At 40.9% G+C, this 24387-nt stretch overlaps 1 protein-coding gene across 1 annotated transcript in view; it reads right to left on the bottom strand.

Annotated features, from left to right (window-relative positions):
- SLC25A21 (solute carrier family 25 member 21) overlaps positions 1–24387 on the bottom strand; it is a 514916-nt gene that overhangs the window by 449044 nt on the left and 41485 nt on the right. The gene's annotated exons all lie outside the window — the stretch shown is intronic.

Below are 24387 nucleotides of genomic sequence, written 5' to 3'. Positions count from 1 at the left end.
AATGTGAAATATAAAGCTAAGATATATAAAGGCAATTTTCACTTTTTGAAAAATCTTTTTATCCTTACCTGTCATAAAGAGTGATTATGAAAGTAAGTGATGTCGTACAGTCAGCAGACTCTTGTGCTAGCCTTAGCTCTACTTCTAATTACCTGTCCAACAGCAAGCAAGTCACTTGGTTTTTATAGAGCTGGATTTGGTCTAGTTCCTGAGGCTTTTCTCAGAATGGGAGATAATGGTAGGGATTATACCCTCAGTCCTTCACAACTATTCATATTGCGAAACTGCCATATACTTGACTGATCCTTTTTTATTGATAAGCAGGGGTCTTTATGAAATAAAATCAAAACAGAAAGTTAATGAATAATATTTTGTCAGTTAGATTTCTTGCAGAGATGTGAACATTATTAATACTGCATGTCTAAAATGAACATAGCTTAACTCCATATCATGAAAGTAAATGATTATAATATTATTAAAAATACTTTATGAATATTTTTTACAACTTCATAGTATTCCAAGAACCAACACTTCTGACTTTAAGTTGACCTGTGCTTTCTATGAAGAATGTTTCAATACTTGTGGAAAAAAACCTATATAATTGCTGTAAAACAATAGCTTGTGAACATTAGTTCAGACTTTCTAACCATGCTCTTGGGAATCCAAGAGCTCATTTCCTGTGAACTTCTATTACTTATGTTTTATGTTAAGAGGTTTGCAAAGGCATTAGTTAGCCAGAAAACTAGTCCCTGGAGAACTTGCTTCATTATTAAAAGCAAAATAAGACACTAAGTAGCAGGAGGAAGGCAACTTTCCCATTTACCAAAATTACCTAATAGGCTTACAGAGAACAGGTGATGATCATCCCATTCTGGAGTATTAAGCACCTCCTCTTGAAACAGAGCATACATAGGCTCTTCTAAGCATGAAGGAATATTCATCTTTTATTTTAAGAACCCAAAACATACCATGTACAAACCCAAGTTATGATAAAGATAAGGAAGGCACCACCTGGTTGGGTTGAAAAGCAGAGGAGAAGAGGGTGATGACATCACTTCTAACCCCCTTCTCTCCAGGCCAGCCCTGTGATTACTCAGGCAGGGTCAACTCCACCCACACCACCTCCCCAGCACCATGATTCAGTTATTTAAAGGACGCACCATATTGTGCTCGATCATTGTCAGTTAAATCTATGGCAATGAAATATTTCACTCCCAAACAGCTGATAATTGTAATTGATAATATTCACAATGGAGCAATAATCTGTTTGAAGCAAGACATATCATACATGTTACATGGTTTTTAGAGACAATTGGAAGAGCCTGGATTCCTATTTTATGCCAAACCTCACTATACAATTCCAGAAAAAGAAGACTGCTCATTTTTCCAACGATGGTGAGTCGCGGATATAAGGAGGCTTTGGAGCCAGTGCGTGTACAGTATGGTGGAAAGATATCCAGCCTTATCAAAGGAGAGATTAACAGCAATACAATCATAGTAGGAGACTTTAATACCCCACTATCACCATTGGACAAATCCTCTAAACAAAAAATCAGCAAAGAAACATCAATCCTATATGACTCCCTAGACCAGATGGAATTAATTGACATCTTCAGAACATTTCACCCCAAAGCCACAGAATGTACATTCTTCTCTATTGCACATGGATCATTTTCAAAGATAGACCATATATTGGGTCACAGGCAAAGTCTCTACAAATTCAAGAAGATAGAAATCATATCAAGCATCTTCTCAGACCACAATAGCATAAAACTGGAAATCAACTATAATAAAAACAATCCAACGAAATCAAACACATGGAGACTAAACAGCATGCTATTAAACAATGACTGGGTTACCAGAGAGATCAAGGAGGAAATAAAAAACATTATGGCAACAAATGACAATGAAAACACAACAATCCAAAAATCTATGGGACACAGCGAAAGCAGTCTTCAGAGGGAAGTTCATAGCTCTACAAGCCTACTGCAAAAAACAAGAAACAATGGTAATAAATTACCTAACCCTACAACTCAAAGAGTTAGAAAAAGAGCAACAAGCAAAGCCCAGTGTAAGCAGAAGGAAGGAAATAATAAAGATCAGAGTGGAGATAAACGACAAAGAGACCAAAGAAACAATACAAAGGATCAACAAAACCAAAAGCTGGTTCTTTGAAAGGATAAACAAGATTGATGAACCTCTAGCCAGGCTCACCAAGAAGCAAAGAGAGAGGACCCAAATAAACAAAATCAGAAATGAAAGAGGAGAAATAACAACAGACCCCGCCGAAATACAAAGGATTGTTAAAAAATACTACGAACAACTCTATTCCAACAAACTGGACAACCTGGAGGAAATAAACATATTCCTAGAAAAATATAACCTTCCAATACTCAATCAGGAAGAATCTAAACAGCTTAATAGGCCAGTAACTATGGAAGAAATTGAAGCAGTCATCAAAAAGCTTCCGGCAAACAAAAGCCCGGGGCCAGACGGCTTCACAGGAGAGTTTTACCAAACATTCAAGGAAGAACTAAAACCTATCCTCCTTGGACTATTCCAAAAAATTCAAGAGGAAGGAACACTTCCAAGCTCCTATGAAGCCAGCATCACCCTAATACCAAAACCAGATAAAGACAACACAATGAAAGAGAATTACAGGCCAATATCCCTCATGAATATAGATGCCAAAATCCTCAACAAAATTCTAGCAAATCGGATCCAGCATGACATCAGAAAGATCATACACCATGACCAAGTAGGATATATCCCAGGAATGCAAGGATGGTACAATATCTGCAAATCAATAAACGTGATACATCACATAAACAAATTGAGAGATAAAAATCACAGAGTCATATCAATTGATGCAGAAAAAGCATTTGACAAAATCCAACACCCTTTCTTGATAAAAACTCTCAACAAGGTGGGAATAGAAAGATCATACCTCAACATAATAAAAGCTATATATGATAAACCCACAGCTAACATCATACTCAATGGGCAAAAACTAAAACCATTTCCCCTAAGAACAGGAACAAGACAGGGATGCCCACTCTCACCACTCCTGTTTGACATAGTACTGGAAGTATTAGCCATTGCAATTAGACAAGAAGAAAAAATAAAAGGCATACAAATTGGAAAAGAAGTAAAGCTGTCCTTATTTGCAGATGACATGATATTGTACATAAAAAAAACTGAAAGACTCCATCAAAAAACTAGTAGACTTAATAAATGAATTCAGCAATGTAGCAGGATACAAAATTAACGCCAAGAAATCTATGGCATTTCTATACACCAATAGTGAACTTACAGAAAGAGACTAAAAAAGCAATCCCATTTACCATCGCACCAAAAAAATTAAGATACCTAGGAATAAACTTAACTAAGGAGGTAAAAGACCTATATGGGGAAAACTACAGGACACTGAAAAAAGAGATAGAGGAAGACATAAACAGATGGAAGAACATACCATGTTCATGGATTGGTAGAATCAACATCATTAAAATGTCCATACTACCCAAAGCAATCTACAGATTCAATGCACTCCCCATTAAAATACCAATGGCATATTTCACAGACCTAGAAAGAATTCTTTAAAAATTCATCTGGAATAAAAAAAGACCCCGAATAGCCACAGCAATCCTGAGAAAGAAGAATAAAGTAGGAGGGATCTCAATACCAGATTTCAAGCTATATTACAAAGCCACTGTTCTCAAAACAGCCTGGTACTGGCACAAGAACAGACATATAGATCAATGGAATAGAATAGAGAATCCAGATATCAACCCAAACCACTATGCTCAATTAATATTTGACAAAGGAGGCATGAACATACAATGGAGTCAAGACAGTCTCTTCAATAAATGGTGTTGGGAAAGTTGTACAGATACATGCAAAAAAATGAAACTAGATCACAAACTTACACCATATACAAAAATGAACTCAAAATGGATACAGGACTTAAACATAAGACGGGAAACCATAAAAATACTAGAGGAATCCACAGGCAGCAAAATCTCAGACATATGCCAAAAGAAATTCTTCACTGATACTGCTCCTAGGGCAATGGAAGCTGAAGAGAAAATAAACAAATGGGACTACATCAAAATAAAAAGCTTTTTCACAGCAAAAGAAACCATCAACAAAACAGCAAGAAAGCCCACTGTATGGGAGAACATATTTGCAAATGTTATCACTGATAAAAGTTTAATCTCCAACATCTACAGGCAGCTTATACAACTTAATAAAAGGAAGATAAATGATCCAATAAAAAAAATGGGCAACGGACCTAAATAGAATCTTTTCGAAAGAAGACAGAAGGAAGGCCAAGAGACACATGAAAACATGATCAAAGTCACTTATTATCTGAGAGATGCAAATCAAAACGACAATGCGGTACCATCTCACACCTGTCAGAATGGCTATCATCAACAAATCAACAAAGGACAAGTGTTGACGAGGATGCGGAGAAAAAGGAACCCTCGTACACTGCTGGTGGAAATGCAGACTGGTGCAGCCACTGTGGAGAACAGTATGGAGTTTCCTCAAAAAACTGAAAATGGAACTCCCATTTGACCCAGTAATCCCACTCCTAGGAATATATCCTAAGAAACTAGAAACACCAATCAGAAAGGATATATGCACCCCTATGTTCATAGCAGCACAATTTACAATAGCTAAGATTTGGAAACAGCCTAAGTGCCCATCAGCAGATGAGTGGATTAAAAACTGTGGTACATCTACACAATGGAATACTACGCTGTGGTAAAAAAGAAGGAGTTCCTACCATTTGCAACAACATGGATGGAGATGGAGAGCATTATCCTAAGCAAAATAAGCCAGGCAGAGAAAGATAAATATCATATGATCTCACTCATTTGTGGAATATAATGTATGGCATAGTCTGATGAACAAGAACAGATCCAGAGACTGAGAAATATCGATCAGAACATCATACCTCAGGGAAGAATAAACTGGTGAATATAATAGAATCAGGGGCATAGAATGGGAGTGGACTGACAATCTTCAGGGGGGAAGGGGTGTGGGGGTACAGGAAGAGTCTGGACAAAAATCATACACCTATGGATGAGGACAGTGGAGGGGAGGTAAGGACAGAGGGTGGGGTGGGAACTGGGTGGAGGGGAGCTATGGGGGAAAAAAGGAGAAACAATTGTAATAATCTGAATAAAGATTAATTAAATTTAAAAAAACAAAGAATGTTTGATTGGCAGTCAAAAAAAAGAAATGTTAAAAATAATAATAATAAATAAATAAATATAATAAAAAAATAAAAGAAAAGAAAAAATGTTAGTGTCTTAAGTAAAAGATTAAAAAAAAAGTGAAGTAGTGAAGTTCATTAGTTTCAGCTGAGTATTTAATGTTCCATGGGGGCTGGTCTAAGACCCCTCTCCACTGCTCTGTCTGCCACATCTCAGCTTCCTGCTAGATAGTCAGCACTGTGTTGAAGCTCCCAGCAATCCACTGCTCCTCTCTGTCAATCACCACAGCCTTGGTTTCAGCCAGGCGGGACCAATCTGCCCACTTTATTTTTCTGCCTGCTTTCAGTTGTATTTACATAGCATCTATTTCTGACACAGCTTCTAGGTGGCGGTATTTCTGTATTAGTTTCCAGGGCCAAATGGCCCCTCAACCCAGTTTTCTGGGGATATTTCGGATCCTTGTTTCCTTGTTTCCCTGTCGAGCTCAAGGCTGGGTGCGGCTGCACTGTTAGAAGGGGCCTGGTCTTCAGGATTAAAATGTCTGTTCAGAGTTGGAGGGATGGGACTGTCCCAGAGCTGGCTTCCTGATCATCCCTCCCTATTTTGTTCCCCAGCTTCCACAAAATCTCCTTCCCCTGCATTGCTGCCTCAGTGAGTATTTGTAATTGAAAGATCCTATGCAGTGGGTTTAGTGAGTAAAAGCAAGGAAATTATAAAGACAGAACAACCGTGCCACTGGGTGTCTCTCTCCCCTGGGCACTGTGTGGCCTGTGCAGAACTTCAGGCTGCCTTTCTGGGTGCAGCCCCCCAAGGCTGTGGGCTTAGATCTAGAGTCCCCCATTGCCAGCAGCCTTGTGGACACCCTTCCACAGTCTAGCACTACATGTGTTCCCAAGGGATGCAGTGTTGGTGCAACACAATCCTGGCTGTGGGCATTTCTCCCTCCAGCCCAGAGCCCCGACCCCACCAATCTTCCAGCTACCTCTGACCTTTCTGTCCATGGATTGCCTCACTAGCTGTGTTTAATTCACCAATTCCAGGTGGATGTTATTCAATTCAGCTTTCTTCTTTCTGTTCCGTAAGAAGGCACAGGACCCAACCGCCTATTCGGCCACCACCTTGTCTCCCCCTGGACAAATTTTTTAGGCACCCGTAGCCAGGGAGGTTGGAGTCTCTGTGTTCATGGGTTCACAGCTGAGGCAGCTGGTCCCTGGCCAGTGTGGCTGTAGGGTCCTGCGTGGTGTCCGAGGTCTCCCCGGCTCTTCCCTTCTCACAGCCACTCTTCCCTTCAAGATGGCATGGTCTCTGCGGCAGAGGCAGCCGCTCCTGGAGAGATTTCAGCAGTAGTAGAGGCTGCCCAGCTAGGGGAGCCTGGTCCGCCAGTCCCCAACAGTCCTGCAGAATATAACTGTCCCTCACTCACAAATACAGACACTTCCCAAACATCCACACACTCCCCTTTCACTCTCTCACTCACACTCTCTTCCTCACTGCTGTCCCGTTGGCCACCATCTTAGATCTCCTCGGTAATAGAGCTTTTACTATGCATATGGGAATCATATTCTAGGGAAATATTCAGGGGAAATTAAAACAACCTACATCCCTTGACCTTATGGAACAGAAACTCCTCTATGCATTCTTTCTTTTTTGAGTAACTGTATTTTAGATTCTCTTTGTTATGGCAGCTTAGATTATACTCTAACACAAGTTTCTTCCACCTTATTAATTGTAAAAAATGAAAACAAAAATATAGGGATAGATGCAAAGAGACAACACCCAATAAGCACCTCTGCCTTGGTGCTTAAAGGGCTAAGATCCCGAGGGAGTCTTAATTCTAGCTCAGTTCTCAGTGTCAAGTCACACTAAGAAAGCTCCATCAAGTAATTCTGAAAGCTTCCACACACACCTCAGACAGGTCAGATTTCAACAGGCCAAAAGAAATTTTAGCAGGAGGCTGAAATCATTCACCATACCCATATAGTAGCTATGGCCGTCTACTAGTCTCTATTACATGGAGCTTAAAAATACACCTTTATTTCCTACCACACAAACATTTCTACCTTGTCATTTTCTTTAGAAGGATGGATTTGATGTGGAATTAATTAACTATTTCTAGTCTCTTCACTCTTTAATTCCATTCCTCATGATAATAAAATAGTGATAGAGTAGATTACAAAGACTGTGTATACAAACTGGGCGAATACAGACACAAAATATAGTTTATATGTAGGCCCAAACCAATTATATTTTATCATTGAGATTGCCTTCTTTCCTTAGAATCTTTTCTCTAGTTATTTGGAGAATAACGTATATAATTATTAGATCTTATGCTTTGAACTAATAATGCTAAACTTCTCTCTTACATTCATTATATTTTCTACCAGCTTGTATTTTGCTACTAAAGTAAAAGCTATTTATGAGTAAAACATGAACAATACATGTATATATATTTTCATAATCCAGGTAATTAAGCATCAAAAGTGGTAGAGAAAAAGAAAGATTAAACATGGTGATGTAATAAAAATGTTTAGCATGTCTCGACATTCCATTATTCTTCAGACTTTTGTTTGCTTTCCCCTCCCCCCCGTACCATAATAAAACATAGAGTTACAATCAACGTGTGATGACAAATAGTCTCAGGGTTGGGTTTGAATTCTTCTAAATATATTGGCATTTGTAAGCTGGAAAAGATAGAGGTAATCAACCACCCTCAGACAAAAGTAGAATGACTATTTTGGCAAAATGTTCAAACCACATTAAGCCCTAATTTGAAATGATGTTTGAAAGAAAGTAATGCAACTAGGACCAATTTATTTGTACAGCAAATAAAAACCGAACTTACTAGACATATTTAAGAGATGGAAACAATTAAATGCATTTGTTTTCTAAATAGACCAAGTATATTAGAAACTTCGAAGGTAAAAAAAAAACCCACAATTTTACTAGACACTATTATTGGTGCTGTGTAATACTTAAATCATTTTTCTAATGGCCTTCTGAGGTTGTTCTAATAAAACATGCTAGATTGTTTAAATCTGTTTAATTTCACATTATCAATATATCATAGAGTTTCATTCTAATTAGCATATGGAACAACTTAAATAGAATGTCATTTTATTGGAAAGGTGTTATTGTTTTCATTTTGTTTTTCAGAAAATTTATTTTGATGCTTTCTCCTTTGTACTGAAATCAAGTTTCTATGGTATTCTGGGAAAATTATGGTAAGTGATTTCTTTTGGATACATATCTAGACACTATACGCACTTCAACTGAAGGTAACAATTGTTTTGGCTCCAAAAGGATTGAAATAATGACATTTTTATCCAGAATAATATCCTGCCCCAAATGTGGGATGGCCAGATACCAGCATATCATCAAGTCTTTGGCTAATATGTATACCGTGACCACTCAATCAAGGAGAGTTTCTTTAAGACCAAGTGTCCTAGACTCTTTGGCGTCTTTTCCCAGGGCCATATCCTGACAAGCCTGGCTAAGAAAGGTGGCTATTCACACACCATAATGAAGCACAGGTCCCAGAGGGCAGCACTGCCAAGGCCCAATGAAGTTGGCCAAGAATTGATGCTACAGAGCACTGAAAACAGGACAGTGTCCTTCTCAGTTTTCCTCCTCCGCATCACTGGTTTGTAAAAAAGTGTGAGGAACATATGAATGAATAAACATCAAAAGGAATATTTCTTTCCATTAGGATCACACATCACTAGCAAAAGTATCTAAGGCCTTCCCTTGCATGGAAGACACAGGAAGGACTGGTAGGAAAAGGAGAAAACTCACTGATTTTTAAATCTCATTATTGCATAACTCTAAAGTACTCAAAGGTTCTTCTCAGGGTTTATTTACTTTATGTAGAAACACTAACAATTCAAGTACACAACATATTCCTAGCACTAGTTGCTCCTTCTAGAAATTCATTTAGGATTAGAAGATTATATTTGACTTTGATATCATGCCTATTCAATTTGCAGACAAAAGAGTTAAGGAAATTCTGCTGATAACTGCACTCAGCCTCAAGATATTTCAGAGACTAAAATATTGGTGAGACAACTAAAGTATGATTGAAACACCCAGTCTAATGAATTGCTTCATTCTATACCAGTATAAGATTTCATATGTAGCAAGTCTAAAGCATATTTTAATTGGGCTAAAAACTAATTAATGCTTCAGATACTATAATTGTAATTATTCAGCATTTCAACTAAAACACTTAAAGATTCCAAGTATTTCCTCTACTGAAATGTACATTAAGAATTAAAATATATTCCCCTAAGAACAGGAACAAGACAGGGATGTCCACTTTCACCACTCTTATTCAACATAGTACTGAAAGTCCTAGCCACGGCTATCAGACAAGAAGCAGAAATAGAAGGCATCCAAATTGAAAAGGTGGAAGTAAAACTCTGATTATTCACAGATGACACAATATTGTACATAGGAAACCCTAAAGACTCCACAAAAATAGCCACTAAATTTAAAAAATGAATTTGGCAATGTAGCAGTATACAAAATCAACACCCAAAAATTGATGGCTTTTTTATACATTAACTAGAGGCCAGGTGCATGAAATTAGTGCACTGGAGGGGTGTCCCTCAGCCCAGTCTACACCCTCTCCAATCTGGGACCCACCAGGATCCGGCATAAACTGGCAGTTGGACATCCCTCTCACAATCCAAGACTGCTGGCTCCTAACCACTCGCCTGCCTGCCTGCCTGATTGCACCTAACCGCTTCTGCCTGCCAGCCTGATTGCCCCCAAACCGCTCCTCTGCTGGCCTGATTGACACCTAACTGCTCCCCTGCCAGCCCAATCACCCCCAACTGCCCTCCCCTGCCAGCCATCTTGTAGTAGCCATCTTGTGATGACGTGGGGTGGCCATCTTGTGACAACATGGGGGCAGTCATCTTGTGATGACATGAGGGCGTCGCACAAGGGCACAAGGGCCAACTAGGCTTTTATTAGTATAGATAATGAATCTCAAAAAGAGAAACTAAACAAACAATACTATTTACCATTACAACAACAAAATTAAAATACTTAGGAATAAACTTAACCAAGTAGGCAAAAGACCTATACTCTGAAAACTACAGGATGTTGAAAAAAGAGATAGAAGAAGACATAAACAAATGGAAGAATATACCATGTTCATCGATTACTAGAATCAACATCATTAAAATGTCCATACTACCCAAGGCAATCTACAGATTCAATGCAATCCCTATTTAAATACCAATCGCATATTTCACAGAGCGAGAACAAAGACTCCCAAAATTTATATGAAATCAGAAAAGAACACGAATAGCTGCAGCAATTTTGAGGAAGAAAATCAAAGTTGGAGGAATCACAATACTAGATTTCAAGTTATACTACAAAGCCACTGTAATCAAAACAACCTGATACAGGCACAAGAACAGGCATATAGACCAATGAAACAGAACAGAGATCCCAGAAATCGACCCAAGGCATTACACTCAATTAATTTTTGACAAAGGAGGCAAGAGCATACAATGGAGTCAAAGTAGTCTTTTCAATAAATGGTGTTAGAAAAATTGGACAGATACATACAAAAAATGAACCTAGACCACCAACTTATACTACACACAAGAATAAACCCAAAATGGATAAATGATTTAAATGTAAGTCGTGAAACCACAAATATCCTAGAAAAAAACCATAGGCACAAAATCTCAGACATCTCTCCTAGCAATATGTTTACCAATACATCTCCTAAGGAAAAGGAAACTAAGGAGAAAATAAACAAATTGGACTACATAAAAATGAAAAGCTTCTGCACAGCAAAAGAAACCATCAACAAAATGAAAAGAGAGCCCACTGTATGGGAGAACATATTTGGCAATGATACATCCGATAAAGGATTAATATCCAAAATATATAAGGAACTCATACAACTTAACAAAAGGAAGACAAACAATCCAATTTAAAAATGGGCAAAGGACCTAAATAGACACTTCTCCAACAAGGACATACAGATGGCCAAGGGACATATGAAAAAATGCTCAAAGTCACTGATCATCAGAGAGATGCAAATTAAAATGACAATGAGGTATCACCTCATATCTCTCAGAATGGCTACCATCAACAAATCAACATATGACAAGTGCTGGTGAAGATGTGGAGAAAAGGGAACCCTCGTGCACTGCTGGTGGGAATGCAAACTGGTGCAACCATTATGGAAAATAGTATGGAGTTTCCTCAAAAAATTAAATATGGAACTGCCATTTCACCCAGTGATCCCACTTCTAGGAATATATCCTAACAATCTGAGACACAAATCAGAAAGAATATATGTACCCCTATATTCATAGCAGCACAATTTACAATAGCTAAGATCTGGAAACAGCCTAAGTGCCCATCAGTAAATGAGTGGATAAATAAAGCTGTGGTACATTTACACCATGAAATACTATGCAGCAGCAGTACAAAAGAAGAATCTCTTACCCTTTGAGACAGCATGGAGGGACCTGGAGAGTATCATGATAAGTGAAATAAGTCAGTCAGAGCAAGATAAGTATCACATGAACACACTCATATGTGGAATCTAAGTAACAAAATAAACTGATCTCTGGAGTGGATCCAGAGACATGGAAGCATGGAATAGAGTGTGGAATCTCAGAGGGAAGGCGGGGGAGGGTGGTTGGGTGGGAGGTAATCAACCAAAGACCTTATATGCATATATGCATAACACATGGACACAGACAATAGTGTGCTGAAGGCCTGGGGAAGGGTGGTGGGGGAGGTTGTGGTGGGGGGCAGACTGGAAGAGGTCAATGGTGGGGGAAGGGGACACATGTAATACTTTCAATAATAAAGAATTATTTAAAAATAAAATAAAATTTAAAAATAAAATAAAATGAAAAAGAAAAGAAAAGAAAAAATTAAAATATAAAAATACATAAAATAAAAATACATTTCAACTTATTTATGTAAAATAGAACTTGTCCAGAAGAACAATTCTATAACATACAGAATAAGAAAGTTGAAATTTTTTTTTAAATGAACTCTTTAAAAGACAGTTGAAATTATTGAGCAAGTTAGTTGTAAAACTTACATCAGCCAGGAAACATCAAGTGAGCAAATGTTATATGTAAGACACTGTGTTTCAAGTATCATGGCAAACAACATACAACCTCTCACTTCTATTCACCTCACAGGATGAGCTTGGTACTGAATGTACAGACCTATATCCTAGCCAGAGTAAGCTAATCTTTAAGTAGCCTACTTTTAGTTAGAGTTTTGAGAGTAAAAGAACTGTCTTACCATGCCTATACATTCGTCTCTTGTGCATCTTACAACACACAAGGTACACTCGTACTAAAGGCTATGTTACATTCTCTAACTTTAGCATTACATTTTTTAAGTCCTTAGACACACTATTGGAAGCCCTTACTAGACAGGCCTTTCCAAACTAACCAGAACATATCCTTTTAATAAAAAATAATAGCTATGTTCTCATTTTCAAAGTTTGCGATTAAAACCTACAGTGAAAGAATCCAGCTGAGAAGAAATTTCCTTTTGGTTCAAAAACAAATGTCATTAAATTTGTCGGAACAATATGAAATGAAGATGTTGTTGTTGGGTCCTTCCCTTATAATGGAAACCAAATAGGCTTGCTGGCTTAGTTAAATCCATAAATTATTCGTCACGTAACATTTCAACAATAATTTTAAACATATAAAAATTAAGGTACAAAAGGAAATCCCACACTCAATGATAATCAAACTAAGCAATTACACATCTTTTTGCATGTGATTTAATTGCCCAGATTTCAAAGAAAACCGCATAATCTTCACATATTGCTCTTACATATTTTAGGCATGGCAGGATAGTGTTTCAAAACATCACTTGTAGTATTGGGTGCCATTCCAACTGCCGTTTCAGATCCTTTGACATGGCAGCTTACTTTGCTAATCTTGGCTTATACTTTTAAAAACAACTTACTACAACTATTCGTGATAGCATTCTACCCTTCTCATAGTTTATAACCTAAAAAATGCACTGTTAAATTGCTTTTGATATTGACAAAGGGCACTGTTACTTATTTTATTTTTCAACATGGAGCTAACAGGTACATGAATCATCCTTTTGAAACCTGGAATGCAGGCACAACAGTGGATGTGAATGGAGACTAAGTAAATAATTCCTCTCATCATCTAGACTTTTTATCAGGGCATCAGCCCAGGAAAAAAGTCACTTGCTTAGCAATAGCCTATTGTCCTAAAAAAAAAAAATGGTGAAAAACTTATTCCCAGAGAGCAGTTCATTTACCATAAGATGTGGCTCAGTGAAGTGTTTTGTGTCCTGGAAATGTAACGTTAATTCTCCTGTCAAAGCCTTGGGAGAACAGGCACATCGTAAACATAGTTTTGCATTTTAGAGCTGGCCCTCGTTTTATCGTAGAAAGGGGTTGTTTCTATGTGTCCCACAAATCAGCATTCTTAGATGTGCAGAAATGAGAATAAGTAATTTAATAGTATCTTTGTATGACAGATCTAATATAACGTATATCAGAGCACTCTTTCATTCTCCGTATGGAATTACACAGGGAAGGAGGGTAGAAAATGAATTCCCAGGAGATGAAATTGAATTTAGCTAAAGTGATACTTCTTTATGAAGAATTTTGAGCTGCTTCAAAGTGTCAAGTCAGCCCAGGCTCAATACTGCCATCTCCTTCTTAAGTGCTGAAATACAAGAAACAGTATCCGGGGGAAAAAAACAGAATAACAAAGCAAAAGGAAGTAGCTACTGGACACCTAAAATTCACCAAACACATAATTCCTATGTCAATTTTGAAAGCAAGTCCAATCACTAAGATAGTATATATGCTCTATTAAATTAACAAGTATTTTAAACTACAAAATGACTACTATTTTTTGTGCATTCCCCCCTCCCCAATAAAGATAAAATATACAGCTTACTCATGTTATTATTGATAAAAGTCCAAGCTATTTTTCTTATCTATAATAATAAAAGGATAATATGCTAACTAGACTGTACGTCATTCCAGATGTCCTTCCTGACCAAGCCGGGGCCTAAGGGAACCAGCCCAGGTCCCGGATGCCTGCGGGCGGCCCGGGGGAAGCCAGCCTGGGTCCTGGGTGCTGGAGGGAAGCTAGTGCCAGCAGCTGGGGGAAGGAAGGCCTACTCTTGCACAAATTTCCGTGCATCAGGCCTCTAGTTTTGAAGATATTTAAGGATTGAGACAACTACCAAGGCAGTCAATAAAGTCAGCCTTAAATTCAGGCAGAGTAATTGGCTGAACCAGGGGTCCTCAAACTTTTTAAACAGGGGGCCAGTTCACTGTCCCTCAGACCATTGGAGGGCCGGACTATAGTTTAAAAAAAAACTATGAACAAATTCCTATGCACACTGCACATATCTTATTTTGAAGTAAAAAAAAACAAAACGGCAAAAACACCCTCATGTGGCCCGCGGGCCGTAGTTTGAGGACGCCTGGTAAACTATATGTTAGGGCTCTTCATTCTTTGACTCTAATGGTTTCCTTACCTAGTATTTGATACCTGAAAATCCACCATTGCAATGTGTGTTGTTGTTTTTTAAACTTAAAGCTTTAAGCTCTATTAAAATGCAAACAGAAGTGAATTTGTAATGTATTGTCAACTACATAGATCTCACTGTGCATTGTTCTATTTTAGGGTGACAGTAAATTCCTGGACAGTGCCAGCTGATGCCTCTCCTCCACTTTATGGACCTTGATAAATAAAATGATTTCCCAGTGTTAGGTCCTTCTTGAGGGTATGATTCAGCAGAGGAGAGGAGACCATTGTGGAAAACAGGGAGCCACCACCAAACTGAGTGGGTGGAGAGAAGTAGAATGGGAATGTTAATGGGAAGAGTGCTTCTCAGGAATTATTCCAGTGTTACATTTATAGGATTTAAGGGGCAAAACCCCTGTAGCTTTTGACATGCAACACAATCTCAGTTGACTATTGTAAAACTATAGTTAGCTAAAATAAATGCTAAAGAACTGGATTTGTTAAAGCACTAACTTTTTGAGCAATTTATTTTTTACAAAAGAACAAATATACTAATTTGGAATCCCTTGTTCCCAAACTGGATAGATTACTGTAGCCATTTCTCAGATGCAGAGCAAAGAGGAATGAATAGATTGTGCATCAGCCTGAGAGAATCAGAGGCTGGGGAGGCACTGTTGCACCATTTGCACTCTCACCCTTTAGCAGAACACCTTTTCTCCCTCTGGTATATTGAGATCAGTGAGAGAAACCTAGGAGGAACCAGAAAAGTTACCTTCTCGTTAACTGTTGGACAGGTTACTCACTGACAGAACAGCACTGTTGACCTGACTAATACACAAAAGCCCACGTCTTTAGAGGTGGGGTTCAAACTCAAAAGGGCCACTGACCCAAGGGGGGAAAAGAGGATATGCTCACTCTCACACAGTAGTCATAAAGGACCAATGCTCTAACAACATAAGTGGTCGAAGGAGATGCAGTGTTCAGACTTTAGAAATAGAAAATAAGATAGGAACATTTCTGTGAATCTATCAAAGGAATAACACACTTCACATAGGCTACAAAATTATATTAAAGTTTAATCCCAAAATATAACACTAGAGGCCCAGTGCACAAAATTCATGCATGCGGGGTGTCCCTCAACCAGGCCTTCACCCTTTCCAATCTGAGACCCCTTGGGGGATGTCCAACTGCAGTCAGACATCCCTCTCACAATCTGGGACCACTGGCCCCTAACCACTCGCCTGCCTGCCTGCCTGGTTGCCCCTAACCGCTTTAGCCTGCCAGCCTGATCGCCCCCTAACCGCTCCCCTGCTAGTCTGATTGATGCCTAACTGCTCCCCTGCTGGCCTGATTGCCCCAACTGCCCTCCCCTGCCAGCCTAAACACCCACAACTGTCCTCCCCTGCCGGCCTGATCGCCCACAACTGCCCTCCCCTGCCACGACCCACCTCCTTCACCGGGACCCGCCTCCTCCACGCGAGGTGGTAGAGACGCCAGGACTTGCCTCCTCTGCATCACGCAGAGCCGCGGGACCCCCAGGCCTCACTGTGCGGAGCGGCCACCGGGCCCCACCTCTGCTGTGCATGGCCATCTTGTGGTAGCCATCTTGTGATGATGTCACACAAGGGCATTGCACGAGGGCATGACACCACCTAGGCTTTTATTATATAGGATAATAACATTTTATACCTTCTAAATTCAGTAATTCAAAACTTAAGAAAGTTTTTCTTTAAATAAACTGACTATGAAATAAATCAGACTTAAGAGAAGTTTCACCTTCCTCTAATAACTAGGAATTTTTATATAAAAACTAGAGGCCCAGTGCATGATTGAATCATGCACGTGTAGGGTCCCCTACATGCTTTCGCTTTTCGCGGTGGAGCTGGGTGCCTGTCCGCTGGTGCACCAGGCCTTTCAGAAGCCTCTGGCTCAGCGGAGGCTTCTGAAAGGCCTGGTGCCGGAGCAGACAGGCACCCAGCTCCCCCACTTTTGATGGTCCGAGACCACTGAGGGGGGCTGCCGCGGACACCTGGCTACCCCCCTCAGCGGCCGCGGATCTGGCCGTTGAGAGGCGCAGGGGGCGGGAGTCCCGCCCCCTGCGCCTCTCAACAGCAGGGTAGCCCCCCTCAGTGGCAGCAGATCCGTGCCTCTCAATGGCCGGATAGGCCACTCCGAGTCCCGCCCCCAGCCTCCCGCCGCCCAATCGTGGGCGTAGCGGAGTGATGGTAAATTACATGTTACTCTATTATTAGATAGGATTACTGGAGCAAATTATCTCCTCACCTACCACTTCCAAATTTAACCTGTGTTTTAAATATTTGTGTTTTAGACCTTTTAATGAGAAAGATATATTTTACATGCATTTCATGTCATTTGAACAAACATGTCTTGGAAATTTACCATAAATGTATTACAGAAAGTAAAAAAGACACGTTTTTAAATGAGCAAAGGGGACTTGCTTACTATTTATCAATGCTGCCTTTAGTTCTCTGAGAAAGCATTGTCTATTTTAAGTCCTCTCCGGAGTTCATCCAGAGTTAGAAACAAGAACACCAGGCACAATGGCCGCAGTGTAGTGCAGAGCACACAGGTGAGGCTGCTGGTGCCGCAAGAGGAGCCCAGGTCTGAGGACTTCACCTTGGTCCCCTGAATAAAACAATGCCGCAAGACTACAATGTCTTCCATTTCTCAAGTTTCATTACCAAGCATATTGGCTCAATTATGAGTGGGAAACTAAACTAGTCAAGAGAAAGCATTTAGAGCTGGGCTATTTTATCTGGTGCCCTCTTCTTGGTGTTAGTAAATGGCAGCATTCTCATTGGCAAACCCAGCAGTAATAATAAGAGAACTCAATACAGATGTTTTTCCATATATAAACCCACTAGAGGCCCGGTGCATGACATTCGTGCACTGGGGGGTGTCCCTCAGCCCGGTCTGCACCCTCTCACAATCCGGGACACCTCAGGGGATGTCCGCCTACTGGCTGTCCCGATCCCCTAAGCCGGCAGTCAGACATCCCTCTTGCAGCCCAGGGCTCTCGCAGTCCGGGATCCCTCGCTCCTTACCACCTGCCTGCAGCGCTCACCACCGCTGCTGCGAAACCAGCCGCTGTGCTCGCCAGCAGTGAGTCCAGCCTCTGGCTGAGCAGTGCTCCCCCTGTGGGAGCACACTAACCACCAGGGGGAAGCTCCTGTATTGAGTGTCTGCCCCCTGGTGGTCAGTGCGCATCATCGCAACCAGTTGTTCTGCCGTTCGGTTTATTTGCATATTAGGGTTTTATTATATAGGATAGAAAAAATTTGATGTGACACCTTGAAGAGTAAAATTGTCCTAACTGGTATAAGCGCTGTCAGCCTCATCCTTCTATTATTCCCTCTTGTAAGGGGAAATTGAAGGAGCTATGTGGATGTTATAGAACTCAGGTCCCTTGCTAAATGAGGACAGGACAGTCTGAAACTAATAAAAGGGCCAAATAAACATTTCTTTGCAAAATGTATCATGGCCAAGGCCTTTTAATCTTCATGACTTCAGGAAATGCTGCAAGGGAGTACTGAGAGTGACCATGCACCACCCTTTAAAAGTAACGTTTAAACTTTTTAGAACTCCAGACCACTTGTGATGGGCAAAAAGTTTAATGAACACACTTGCTCCTAGATGCAGCTCATGAAAATTATTATAAAGAGTAGCCCTGATTTTCATGATACCCTATTGGAGTGACCATGTCTTTGGCTATTGGGTCCTTCCTTTTGGCTGATTACATCCTAGGGCATGATCTTTACCCTGCAGTAAATTGAATGAACATGAGCTCAATTCATTTAAAGTTCCTCATCTCACTGACCTATTGGGTGGGAATAAAATTGCCTATAAGTGCAAATAAGTAGAGGGAAATGTAAAAACAACGAGACACATAATTTATAATATGTGGATGCAGCATGTAATCCATTTTAAATTTAAAAAGTGGCCTGAGCACTCAGTGGATAGAGCATGGGCCTGTGGACTGAAGGGTCCCAGGTTCAATTCCTGTCAAGGGCACGTGCCTCGTTGCAGGTTCAATCCCATCCCTGGTCAGGCAACCAATCGATGTGTCTCTCACATTGATGTTTCTTTCTCTCTCTCCCCTCCCCTCCTTTCCACTTTCTCTAAAAATCCATGGAAAAATATCCTTAGGTGAGGATTAACCCATAATATAATAATCTATACTAATAAAAGGGTAATATGCTAATTAGACTGGGAGACCTTCCGGACGTCCTTCCGGACAAATCCATGGTGGTGGGGCCAAGGCAGAGGTGAAAATCAGGCTGGCAGGGGAGGGCAGTTGGGGGCGAGCAGGCCAGCAGGGGGGCAGTTGGGGGTGAGCAGGCCGACAGGGGGGGGGCAGTTGGGGGCAAGCCGGCCGGCGGGGAGGGGGGGGCAGTTGGGGGTGCTCAGGCCAGTGGGAGGGGAAGTTGGGGGTGAGCAAGCCAGCAGGGGGGAAGATGGGGCAAGTAGGCCAGCAGGTGATGGCTGGTGGGGGCGAGCAGGCTGGCAGTGGGGGCAGTTGGGGGTGAGCTGGCCAGCAGGGAATGGCAGTTGAGGGCGAGCAGGTGGGCAGTGGGGGAAGTTGGGGGCAAGCTGGTCGGCAGGAGATGGCAGTTGGGGGTGAGCAGGCTGGCAGGGTGGCAGTTGGAGGGGAAGCAAGCCAGAGGCGGGGGCAGTTGGGGGCAATCAGGCCGGCAGGCAGAGTGGTTAGGGGAGATCAGGCAGGCAGGCAGGTGAGCAGTTAGGAGCCAGCGGTCCCAGATTGCGAGAGGGATGTCCAACTGCCGGTTTAGGGATCGGGCCTAAACCGGCAGTTGGACATCCCCTGAGGGGTAACAGATTGGAGTGGGTGCAGGCCGGGCTGAGGGACACGCCCCCCCATGCACGAATTTCATGCACCAGGACACTAGTAATAAAATAAAAAATAAATTTAAACAGTGCTGACGTCATTACATACCAGGAATGGGGAATTCATGCTGTGGAAGCTGACCCCCTTCCTCAAACCCTATCTCATCTCATGCTCCAATATTTCTCTCTTTCAAGAGATTGCTCAAAAGTCATGTTCTTCCTTACGTGTACCCTAATGCCAGAGACAGGAATATAGTCTTCTGGTTTCTACTAACAATAGTTTCTTTCTGTCCCTCTCATCATTCTTTATCTTACATTTTTCCTTCTTCTTCCCCTAGTTTTATTGAGCTATACTTGACATGCAACACTTGTATTGGTAAGGGGTACAGCATAATGATTTGGTATATGTATATACTAGAGGCCCAGTGCATGACTAAATCATGCACGTGTAGGGTCCCCTAGGCCTAACCTGCCATCCAGGCCATATCCACTGCCCCGCAAAGCCTAGCATGCTCCGCGGACACTGCTAGCAGCCTGCTCCCCGCTTTTGATGGCAGGGGGTCCGCTGGTGCTGGAGCGGACAGACAGCTCCCCGCTTTCGATCGTGGGGGAGCTGGCTATCTGTCCGCTGGTGCACCAGACCTTTCAAAAGCCTCTGGCACGGTGGAGGCTTTCGAAAGGCCTGGTGCCGGAGCGGACAGACAGCCAGCTCCCCCGCTTTCGCTCCCCGCTTTTGATGGTCCGCAGCAGGACATGGGCTCGCTGCCCCAAAGGCCCCTTCTGTGCCGCAGCACAGCCATGGCGCAGACGCTGAGCTCGCGCTGCCGCTGGCAATGCGAGCTCAGCGTTCCGCCAGCCCAATCGGCCACCCTGGCCACCCCAAGTCCCACCCCCTGCACCTCCCGCTGGCCCAATCGTGGGTGTAGCGGAGTGATGGTAATTTACATATTACCCTTTTATTATGTAGGATTGTGCAATGACAACCACAATTAGTCAACATCCGTTATCCCACATAGTTACAATTATTTTATGATGAGAACTTTTGTTTTCTTATTATGAGAACATTTTTTTCTTTCTTGAGGAATGTAACCATTTTGACTATCTCCAGAACAACTAGGATGATGCCTTGACCTCTAGGTCTTCAAACTCCTTCCTGACATTTCTGAGAATGTCTCTGTGATAAGGAATAATTATTTTGTTCTCTTGTTGAATTCCTCTAATTGTTTATAAGCCATTCCTTATGTTAAACCACTTTGCAACTTACCCGTTGATCTGAGTTATGCATTGTAGAGTTATGCAGAAGTATAACCTAACTTTCATGGTATAATACTTCATTGTTTTATTTTCTAAACTAAACACCTCCCCATAAGAAATGGCTTCTAAGACACTTCATCATCTTTGTCATCCATTTAAATGCATCTTCCATTTCATCAATATCCTTAAAATCTTCCCATCAGAAATGGGAAAGATTTATAAGAGAGAATTAACAGGAGGACAATAACAAATAGGTGAAATAACAAAGTACTACATAAGCACAGTGGAAGGAAAGTTTATCTGGCTTGAGAAGTCATTCATTAATAATCAGCAAAATAACTGAATAGACTAAACCTATCAAAGAATCCTATCACACACCTCCAAACACCTACCTGTGGGTCACTGTTTTCCAAGATGTATAGCAAATAGTAAACACAACTAATACCAGGTAACATGAATTGAGTATAAAGCATGTACCAGGCATGGTGCATGCACTTTTTATGTATTATATCATTTATCCCTCACAATCATCCTTTAAGGTAGATATTATCATTACATCAATTTATAGGTGAGGTAACTAAAGCTTGAAGAAGTTATTTGCTACAAATTACACAAGTAAATGGCAGAGTCAGAACTCTACCAGGTGTATCTGGTCCCAAAGCCCAAGCTTTAAATCTCATGATATATTGCTTATTCTTTAAAAAAAAAAAATAGGTAGATAGGTAGGTAAGTAGACAGACAGGTAGAAAATTAAAAGGTAGATGTGGAATTTACAGTACTAACCTCCCACAAAGGTATGTAGTTTCCCAAACTTATTTAACTTTTATCTAAGAGCATCTTGCAGGACTAGTGTTCCATGGAACACATTTTGGAAAATGGTGCATTATATTAAGAATAACTTTTTTTCCCCCAAGAACAATTCTTTAAAAAAATGTTTTCAGTACATTTGTTTAATCAGTTATGAATCTATCCAATAGTGATTGTACAAGTAAATTTTCATAACTCAATTCTTAACTTGGGGAAACCAACAACTTAAATATAGTCTGGGGAGTAGAGAGAGGAATGTGGCTTGAAAGTAGCTCATTCTTTTCTTCATTCAAAAGAAAGCAATGAACAGCTACCACGAGCCAGGTTCTGTGCTAAATGCAAGGCATACAAAAATGTCCATAAACTAATTCCTTCTGTTGAGGTGCTAATTGTTCTTTGGGGGTGTAGAGACACACACTGCACATCTTCAGTGCAGTGATCCACATTGGACACTGTGTACACAGAGTAGCCTCATGTAGAAGTTCTGAATGGAGACATAAAAGAATAATATGATACCATATAACAAGTACAAAATTTGAATCATAAAGTTTAGATTACACACACAAAAAAAAAATAATTGCATTTCAGTCTATCAGAGAATATTTCACCAAAGAGGGGCTACACCCTGCTTCTCCTTGCCCTGATCACTAACAGTGGTCTAAATGTTTTATTGGCTTTCCTGTCCACCAATGATGGAGAAATTATTTCCTAAAATAAAGATAAATGAAAGTATCTCTAACCTCAAAGTTGATTTTTAAAATGTGCTTTTTACAAAGTAATTTGAATGTCTATGCATATAGGTCCCTATACCTGATAAAAACTTGCTATTATGCCTTCAGTATTTAAGATCCAATATCAGATAGAAACTTGCTTCATGAGAGAATAATATTGGAACAAAACATGTGTTCTATGAGATGTATCATTGGTGAATATGTTCTTCCATTCAGTGGGTTGTCTTTTCATTTTGTTGATGGTTTCCTTTGCTGTGCAAAAACTTTTTAGTTTGATGTGGTCCCTTTTGTTTAATTTTTCTTTTGTTTACCTTGTCTGATGAACTATATCATAAAAAAAGGTTGCTATGGTAAATATTTGAGATGTTATTGACTATGTCTTCTCTAGGATTTTTATGGTTTTGAGTCTAACATTTAAGTCTTAAATCAATTTTGAGTTTATTCTTATGTATGGTGTAAGACAGTGGTCTAGTTTCATTTTTTGGCATGTATCTTTCCAACTTTCCCAACTCCAATTATTGAAGAAACTATCTTTACCCCATTGTATGTTTTTTCCCTCTTTATCAAATATTAATTTACTATAAAGGCCTGGGTTTATTTCTGGCCTCTCTGTTCTGTTCCATTGATTTATATGTATGTTTTTATGCCAATACTATGCTGTTTTTATTACTATGGCCCTGTAGTATAGTTTGATATCAGGTAGCGTGATTCCTCCACCTTTCTCAAGATCGCTATAGCAATTTTGGAGGAACCAAGATGGCGGCAAAGGTAAACAACTAAACTGCCGCCTCGCACAACAATTTCAAAACTACAACTAAAAGACAAAACATCTACGACCCAGAACCACGGGAAAGCTGGCTGAGTGGAAGTTTTACAACTAAGAAAAAAAAAAGAGAAAGGAGCACAAATGCTGAAAAGCTGAGGTATGGAGGCACACAAATCGGGCTGGTGGCGGGCGACTGGGCACGTGGCTTTTTTTCAACCCGAAGGGAGACAAGCTCCCGATCACTCTGAAATCCAGTTTCTGGGGACATGCAGGGGACCCAGATGCCTACGGGGAGAAGCTGGACTGTCAGCCATCGGGTTGGAAAGTGAGAGTGACTTTTTTGCAGAGGTGTGCCCAGCAATCATTGTTTACTGCGCTGGAGCGCGGGATGCAGGGACTTGGAAACGCAGAAAGGCAGAGACAGCCGATGGCAGCCATCACCGTTTGCCACGCCCTAGCCTAGTGACGCCCTGAGACCCAGCCCCACCCTTCCCTGAGACCCCGCCCCGCACATTCTACAAACCTGCCCAGGCTCCACACAGCTGCTTTTGCATATAAATGGCCTGTTCTGTGGAAGTTTAACCAAATAAACTGCAGCTCCAGTCAGACTGCTCCAAAACCGCCAAACCCCAAGCAAAGAGGAGAAAACAGTAGCTTGTGCTGTAACTCCTGCTGGGTGGCCTCAGACAGTAGCTGACCTGCACCACATTGGAGATCCAGACACTAGTGTATCTAGTGGTCGGTGTGAGATGACACCAGATTTCAACTACTCTCATAAGGGACACATTCAAGAGGCAGACTCAGTGAACACCAAAGCCCTACTGGAACAAGTCCTGCCCCATAAACGTGTCTCCAGCAAAGCAATTCTTCCGTTATAGACACAGCGGGTCCTTACAGCCAATTGGCCTGGAGGTCAATTCCTCCCAGTGACACCAACAACAATCAAGACTTAACTACAACAAGGCTGTACACACAGTCTACAAAGGGGTGCACCAAGAGTGTCCACCTAAGGTAACTGGGAGGCTGACCCATTGAACCAATAGGACACCTAGTACACAAAACTACCCTACCAACTCAGGGAAGCAGTGAAAATGAGGAGACAAGGAAACAGATCACAAATGAAAGAAATGAAGGAGAGCAAACGACTGGACATAGAGTTCAAAAGCACGGTTATAAGGTTTTTTAAGAATTTCCTGGAAAAGGCCGATAAATTT

Source organism: Cnephaeus nilssonii (assembly GCF_951640355.1).
Source record: "Cnephaeus nilssonii genome assembly, chromosome: 4".
Classification (NCBI taxonomy): Eukaryota; Metazoa; Chordata; class Mammalia; order Chiroptera; family Vespertilionidae; genus Cnephaeus; species Cnephaeus nilssonii.
This window is presented reverse-complemented; position numbering and strand designations above follow the sequence as displayed.